This window comes from Dendrobium catenatum, unplaced genomic scaffold (assembly GCF_001605985.2).
Source record: "Dendrobium catenatum unplaced genomic scaffold, ASM160598v2 fragScaff_scaffold_986, whole genome shotgun sequence".
Taxonomy (NCBI): domain Eukaryota; kingdom Viridiplantae; phylum Streptophyta; class Magnoliopsida; order Asparagales; family Orchidaceae; genus Dendrobium; species Dendrobium catenatum.
Genome location: NW_021319448.1, coordinates 358273 through 367654, shown reverse-complemented (window position 1 = coordinate 367654; position 9382 = coordinate 358273).

Here is a 9382-nt window from a genome sequence, read left to right as displayed (position 1 = left end):
TCAAGGGAGTGTGGAGGGGATTCCACACGGTTGCTCCGACGAACTCGCACCTTAGTACCATCGAATTCAAGGCTTGTCTCGAGGTAAGTTCACCAAAGAAGAAGATCTCCTTTGTGTCAAAGGACCTGGTGACTCCAGCGCACCGGGGAAGGTGGAAGTGATTTTGTAAGGGCTTCTCCGCCTAGCTGTGGGGGCTAAAGAAGAGATACTTGTTTTAGTACAATACTTGGAGGGTGCCTCCAAGGAGTGGACGTAGGTCAAGGTTTGACCAAACCACTATAAATTTGGTGTGTTCTTTTCTTATTATTGCTTCCGCAATTAATTTTCGCATCGTTGGTTTTGATTATGGTGAATCATAATTTTGAATTTAAGATTGTGTTTATTTTTAATACTGATTCACCTCTCTATCTCATTATTAGCCTTGGACCAGTTATATAGGGCTTAACATCCCTAACGAACTTTCAAGTTGTATCAGAGCAATTTCTAGTGTCATCTGAGCACTCTCAAGTCAAGCCAGCTCAAGATTGGTAGATTAAGTTTGTGTCAGTCTATATTTTTTTTCTCTTTCTTGAGTCCATTGTAAAAGTGGTTCCTGATGCTAAGTAACCTTAAACACACACACACTTAAAGGTTTTTTTGCTATTTTGTATTTTGAGTTCATCAACGTGGATGATTTCCATATCGGCCAAGATGATCCGACTAAGAATAGAAACACTAATTAAAACATCCAGGTTAAGGCAGCCGTCATTAAGCACATTATCCTGACGATTCTTATATCGGCCAGGACGATTGGCTTAAATAAGAAAGAATCAGCCGCCAGATCTATTTAGTTAATATTTATTTTTGGATATCGGCCAGGCTGATCCATTACATTGGCCTGGGCAATTTAACATAATTATGCATAAATTAATCTAATAATTAAGGAAAGCAATTAAGGCAGGATCATCCAGGACAATTAGTTCAAAAATTCTTGGTTGCTCCTAGATGATCAACATCAGCCAGCTCTTATTCAGAGCGATGTTCTGGATGATTTTCCTCAGTTTTGAACTAATCATCCGGGATAATCATGTGATCAGCCCGGATGATCAAGCTAATTTTGGATCATCCAAATCTCCTTTCAGAGTGATTGTCTAGCAGATAATCTGTGATTTGAACTAATCATACAAGATGATATGTTATCATCCTAGATGATATGAATAAATTTCTTCTGTTCGTCCCACATCATTTCGACTGATTAGGCTTAAATTGCACTGATCGTATAGGATGATAAAGTCGGCAAGTTGTAATTAATGAGCTATTTCGAAGCTCTTCTATTTAAGAGCTCTTGTTCTTCACTTTATAAGATCTTTTTCTGCTATCTTGACCTGATAGAGGTAAGAGGAGAGGGAGAGATAGGGAGAGAGAGGGAGGAACTTGTGAGGGAGAGTTTGTGAGAGGGATTCAAAAAGGTTGCTCAAAGCAAGGTTCCAAGGTGTCTTCTCCAGTTTTCATCCTTCATCCTTGGGGGTTCAAGGGAGGTCTTCTTCAGTAATTGGTTGAGGTTCTCTGCCTTCTTCAGAAGGAAGCAAAAGGAGTTGGTTTCTCTGCCTCATCGGGGTTGGTGGAAAGGATTTTTTGTAAGGGCTTCTCCGCCTTGCTGTGAGGTAAAACGGAGAGTCACGTTTATAGTGCAATACCCGAAGGGCGCCTCCGGGGAGTGGATGTAGGTCGAGTTGACCGAACCACTATAAATTCTCTGTGTTCTTTTCTTACTATGTTTGGCATTTATTTTTCTGCACGTTGATTTCTTTGTGGTGATATTGGTTTGATTTTTATTTTTTCTTTGCTTAAGAAAACTTTTAAAATACCAATTCAGCTCCCCTCTTGGTTAGCCTTGGGCTAGTTCTTAAAGGCTTAACATTCCTAACGAACTTTCAAAACAAAGGTAGTCAAGTAATAGAATACCTTCCGTAGTATTATGATTATCAGAGTTAGTTAAGGATAAAAATTTGAAAGTTTTCAAAAACTAAATTTTATGAATCCTATTTTAATACAACTTAAAAGTTTGTTAGGAATGTTGAGCCCTTATGATCTACCCCAAGGCTAACCAAGAGGGGCAGTGAATTGGTGTTTAAAAAAAAAATAAGAATCATAATCATAAACCAAAATAATATTCACCATAAGAAAGTTAAAGTTTGGAAATTAAATGTGGAAAAGCAGTAGGAAAGAACATGGAATTTTATAGTGGTTCGGTCAATTTCACCTATGTCCACTCCCTAGAGCCTCTACTCCAGGTATTGCACTAAACTAGATGACTCTCCTTTTTCTCCCACAGTAAGGTGGTGAAGCCTATACAAACCTCATTTCCACCGACTACGGTGAGGCAGAGAACCAAACTCCTTTTTCTTCCTCTTAAAGCAAACAGAGAACCTCGATCAATTACTAAAGTAAACCTTTCTCAACCCTCCAAGGAATTAGGGAAGATAACAGGAGAAGATGACTCGGATCCTTACTTAGAGCAACCTTTATGAATCCCCTCATAAACTCCCCCTCATAAGATCCTCTCTTTCTCTCTCCCATACTCTCCCTCTGCTCTTAGCTCTTCAGGTCAAGACAGTAGCAAAAGATACAATATTAGGTAAATAAGAGGACTTATATAGAAGAGCTTCAAATTTGCTCTTAATTGCATCAAACTGATATAGATCATCTAGGATTATAAATGGATTGTCTTATATAATCAGTACAAATTTAGCTCAATTAGCCAGGATGATCTGGGAGAGTCTAGATGATTAATGGACTTGTTTGTCTTGTCATCCAGGATGATATGACATCATCCTATATGATTAGTTCAAAATCATTAAGTATTGTCCAAAACATCACCCTGATTGCATGTCTACACGATGGAAAACTAAACTAATCATCTGGGATAATTTCACAATCGTCCCGTACGATTAGTACAAAATGTCAAATATCATCTAGAACATTGCCTTATTACATGTCTTAATGATAGAAAAATAACTGATAGTCCAGGATGAATTGGGATCATCCTGGTTGATTAGTGAAAAATAATACATATTGTCTAGAACATCTTTCTGATTGTTTAGGGATGTATGTCGAGTTGACCGATCCACTATAAATTCTCTGTGTTCTTTTCTTACTATGTTTCGTATTTATTTTTCTACACGTTGACTTCTTTGTGGTGATATTGGTTTAATTTTTATTTGTACTTTGCTTAAGAAAACTTTTAAAATACCAATTCATCCCCCCTCTTGGTTAGCCTTGGGCTAATTCTTAAGGGCTTAACATTCCTAACGAACTTTCAAAACAAAGGTAGTCAAGTAATAGAATACCCTTCCGTAGTATTATGATTATCAGAGTTAGTCATGGATAAAAATTAGAAAGTTTTCAAAAACTAAATTTTATGAATCCTACTTTAATACAACTTAAAAGTTTGTTAGGGATGTTGAGCCCTTATGATCTACCCCAAGGCTAACCAAGAGGGGGAGTGAATTGGTGTTTAAAAAAAAATAAATAAGAATCACAATCATAAACCAAAATAATATTCACCATTAGAAAGTTAAAGTTTGGAAATTAAATGTGGAAAAGCAGTAGGAAAGAACATGAAATTTTATAGTGGTTCGGTCAATTTCACCTATGTCCACTCCCTAGAGCCTCTAATCCAGGTATTGCACTAAACTAGATGACTCTCCTTTTGCTCCCACAGTAAGGCGGTGAAGCCTATACAAACCTCATTTCCACCGACTACGGTGAGGCAGAGAACCAAACTCCTTTCGCTTCCTACTAAAATAGGCAGAGAACCAAACTCCTTTTTCTTCCTCTTGAAGCAAACAGAGAACCTCGATCAATTACTAAAGTAAACCTTTCTCAACCCTCCAAGGAACTAGGGATGATGACAAGAGAAGATGACTCGGATCCTTACTTAGAGCAACCTTTATGAATCCCCTCATAAACTCCCCCTCATAAGATCCTCTCTTTCTCTCTCCCATACTCTCCCTCTGCTCTTAGCTCTTCAGGTCAAGACAGTAGCAAAAGATACAATATTAGGTAAATAAGAGGACTTATATAGAAGAGCTTCAAATTTGCTCTTAATTGCATCAAACTGATATAGATCATCTAGGATTATAAATGGATTGTCTTATATAATCAGTACAAATTTAGCTCAATTAGCCAGGATGATCTGGGAGAGTCTAGATGATTAATGGACTTGTTTGTCTTGTCATCCAGGATGATATGACATCATCCTATATGATTAGTTCAAAATCATTAAGTATTGTCCAAAACATCACCCTGATTGCATGTCTACACGATGGAAAACTAAACTAATCATCTGGGATAATTTCACAATCGTCCCGTACGATTAGTACAAAATGTCAAATATCATCTAGAACATTGCCTTATTACATGTCTTAATGATAGAAAAATAACTGATAGTCCAGGATGAATTGGGATCATCCTGGTTGATTAGTGAAAAATAATACATATTGTCTAGAACATCTTTCTGATTGTTTAGGAAGAAACTAGGATTTGTTTAACTGATCATCTCGGATGATCCTACAATCACCTAGGATGATATAATTGAGGAATCAAACTTTAATTTCTTTCCTTAATTACCTAGCTAATTTAGGCATAATTGCACTATATTGTCCAAAACGATGTCCTAGATAATATCCTGGATGATGTCCAAAAATAAAACATGCCAAAAAAGATCTAGCGGTTGATTCTTTTTTATTTGAGCCTATTATCCAGGATGATGCTAATATCATCCAGGATATTTTGCTTAATTGTGGATGCCTTAACTAGGATGCCATAATCAGGATTTTTATTTTTAACTAATTGTTCAGGATAATTTTGGATCATCCTGGACAATATGATCAAAAACAAAAAACTCTAAAAATAAACAAAAATTTTTCTTGAGTGTGTGTGTGCAGGGTACTTAGTATCAAGACCCAATTTTTTACAACTACTTAAGAAAAGGTAAAAACCCTTGACGTGCACTTTCAGACTGACCACTTTTAGTCTGCCCAATCTTGAGCTGGCTGATTTACAATTGACATTGTGGACATGAAACGTTATTTTGACTATAGAAAATTTTATTTTGAGATTTTAAGGCTTGATGAGATTTTAAGTCTTGATTTTATAGGAAGCGAGGTTAGAAATTCAATAGGGATTAGATAAAATTTAAGCACTTATTCTAGATGACAATTGAAGAAAAGTAGGAATCATTTTTGGAATTCTAAAACATTTAAGAAGTTCCCGAACCTATCCTAAGTGTTGGGCTTAAATTTGGATTAAAATAGATTTAAATTTGACTTATTAATTTTATTACAAATTTTGGATTCAATTCCCAATGGTTGAGGTCTTATAGTCTAAGCTTACCTCAAAACCTAAGTCTAAATTAGGTACTAAAAATTAGTAACTTAAACCTAGCTAATGTAGTACAAATTTGTACTTACCCTGGCCTGGAATGGGGAGCAAGCTAACCACCTTGATGCTTTAAAACTTGAGTTTGATAAACTATGAAAGGGTGATAGAAATATTTTTAGTTAAGTTTGAGGAATTAGGACAGACATCTACAATAGATTCTAATTTATTCCCTAACTTATGTTACGTAATATGAAACTTAAAATAAATGCAATGAAATTTTAGACTTACATAAATTTATTTTTAATACAAAGGATGCTAGTTGATTTTATAAATGCTTAAAAGTAAAATGATAAATTTTTAAAATCAAGCTTAAAAAAAAGATTTTAGACTACATAAGGAATGCATAACTTCATCTTAACATGATTGTAACCTAATAGGTCATATGGCCTGCCAGAACCTAAAGGCAGGGAGGCGCCTAACAAGGTAAAGAAAATTCAAGATGATGTAAGGGACTCTTGGCAAACTCGATCTTATGTCTTAAATCTATTAAAATTTCTATGTTATCTTAAAAAATTTTAATTTAATTAAAATAAAAAAATACCCTCATAAGCCTCCAATCATTCGAGGTAAAAAAAAAAAAAACATTCAATCAAAAAATTAGAAAAGACATTTAATTTTTACTATGTAATCAAATTAAACAAATCAATGAAATTAAAGAAATATTCAAGTTAAATGTCTATATGGCGAGTGCAACTTAATATTACAACCTAGAGTCTACAAGAAAAGTAAATTGGCCAGACACATTGACAAAAAACTAGATTCTACTCCTATGACTCAAGTGATATTAAGAATATAATTCTTCTCATTATTCACCTTTTCATCCCTTTGCGGGCTCCTTAGATCCGTTGAGTCCAAATATCCAAATAAAACATAACTCCTTCTTGAAAGGGGTGTTATTTTTTTCTTTTGTATATTTTAAAGTCATCATAATTTAGATCTCCAAATGGGGAGGAACTCTCCCCCAAGGGATGTCCCTTCCTCTTTGGATTCCATAATGGATAATTAACATCCCATCTCAAAATACATTGACATTATAACTCAATCACATCAAATTACATTTGAAATTTAAAATAAAAGTGTAGACTCAAATAACCTGCAGGGTTTTTTTTAGCAATTATAATTAAATCATCCCAAGAAGTTAATATTAATAGAATTTAAAATGCTCATGCCAGTCACACTTGGACATACTCTTTTAATTTAAAAGGGGGACTTAGCATTTTTGGAGCACCTGTAGGAAATATTGTTAATTTAAAACTTATTTTTATGTCCCCTTTTATTTTAATTACCCTATATGAGCATGTCCACATGCATCAGATTGTGTTAGAATTAAAATAACATCTTACATAAGGGTAGATCTAATGCTCATCACATTCATTCACAGATTATAAAAATTAAATAAATAAATACATTAATTTTGTACTAGTAACTAATAAGTAAGAACCACAAAAACCTCCATACATAGTAGAAATGTAAATATTGGCCTAGCCTAAGACTAGAGTTGGTTGTCCTAGCAAACCTTCTAGAGTGTGTATGGTAAGCCATGTGTTTTGGATATCTGCTAGGTAAGGTAATTTGTTAAAGTTGATTTATGTTCCAGCTTATTGAAAGGCTTAAGCAAAATTTTAGTTAAAGCTTTACCATAAATGATTTAAATTAATTTTAAGATTTATTTTTAAAGTTAAATGGCTACAAACTTTGTTGCTCACCGGGGCTGTGAAGTTTATTTCATCTTAATTGGGACTAAGTTAATAGGCTTGTAGGCTTGGGTTACCTAGTGGTAACCAGTATAATTAAGAAAATTGAATTCATTATGGTTTGAAGGTTGATGAATTTTTATTAGGATTGATTGGTTACTAGTTTTTAAAGAAGAATTAAGGTTTTTTTGGATTTTTAAATCAATTATTGAATCTTCTCAAATTATTTGAATTATTTAAATTCATTAACTAAAGCGATCAAAAATTAAATTTCAGATTAAATTTGATTTCAAGAAAGTTAATATTTATCTTAAATAATAGATTTTTGGATGAATAATTAGATGGTAAATTTACTGTATTTAGATTTTTCTACATTTACTTATAATTTTTTAAAGTTTTGACTTAAATTTTGACTTAAAGTTAACCAAATATTTGACTTTTTAATTTTAAATTACTTCTGGTGGTTTTACATTTTTAATAAATATTAGACCTAAAATGGCGTCAAATACTTTTGAGTTTACTCAATTTGAACTTTTTTTCTAATTAGTTATGATTTTTAAAAAATTTTGGTAATTATTTGAATTATTAAAATCATTTTAATTAAGGGCTTTTAATAATTTGAATCCAAATGAACTCCAAACTTCTTAAAATCACCTCTAAATGTCAATAGTGATCTAATGAGATGTTTTTAAGTGTTTGAGAATTTTCTAGACTTTTTAATTTTATTTATTAATCAAATAAATTAAATATTTATTTTTAATAAAAACTAAATTAGACTTAAATTTGATGTCAACTCAAAGGTATTTTAATTTTGTTGAGTTAAGGTTTGAGTGCTCTTCAATTTGAGGTATTATTTGTAAATTTTAAATTTAAATTTTATTTATTAAAATTTTTAAAAATTTTGAGGCTTAATATAAGGTTTAATCTTAGGATAATTAATTAGGCAACTTAGTAATTTTTAAAATTAGTGAGAATTTTCCTATGCACTGGAGATGACTCTGAATTGAAATTATTTAAGTTTCAAGCCTATTGCATGTGTATTTAGATTTCTAAATTTTTTCTAAGTTATCTAAATAACTCCTTAATTTTTGTCCTTAAGGAGTCACTAAGTTAAGTGGGTTTAAATTAATTTCATTAACCCTTGACCATGTACATAAATGTACATCAGCACAATCAATTTCTAAATCTAAGAGATCCTAAGCTAAGTGCAAGTATGTGCATCCTATACATACAAATCAATATATAACTTAATTAATTTGAAAATTAATCAATGAAAAAATAACAAAATAATTGCTCATTAATTAATCACCACTCCCCATTAATGTTATTCACTTAAGCTCAAGCTATGTTTGAAATTTCAAAATCCCATTGAAGGGACTCAAACTTTAACATTTATAAATATATTTTTATATATAAAAATAGCTCCATTTTAAAAGTTTTAAGAAAATTAAATTAATTTAAAAATAATTTTTAAAAACTATCTTAATAATATAAAACTATTAAAATAAAAATTTCTAATTTTTAAAATTATTTAAATCAAAATAGAATTAAATATTTAAAATATATTGACATAAATTAAATTTTAATTTTGAGATTAAAAATATCTTCAAATAGTTTATTTAATCATTTTAAAATATTTATAATTTAAAATTTTAATTTTGAAAATATTTAATTTATAATTTAAAAATGTTAAAATATTAAAATAATAGATGATAAAATAAATTAAGTTTTTTATTTTCAAATTAGTTTTAATAAAATTTTAAATTCTAATTATTTATCACGTATTTTGTGTATTTATCTAAATAAATTGAATTTCTTTTTAATTTTTTAATTTATGAAAATTTAGTACATTAAAAAAAATATTAGCTATTTTAAAATTTACTAAAATCATTTTAATAAATTATGAAATATCTTCTCTGTAATTTAAAGTATTTAAAAAAATTAAATTTTTTTAAAATATTAAATTAAAATTTAATTTAATGTTGATCTAAATATTTAGATAATTAAATAATAAAAATTGTTTATAAATAATATTTGAAATTTAAGTATAATCTTAAATTTTGAAAAGATAAAATATTTTACATTATTAATTAAAATAATTAGAAGTAAAACATCTAATATTTTTTTTAAATATTTTAAATTAGATATTAAATAAATATTAATATGTTGAAATTATTTATGATAAATAAAAAATATTTTAAATGATTAAATTAAATTAAAAAAATATATTTTAAACTTTCAATCTTTGAATTATTTTCTCATAA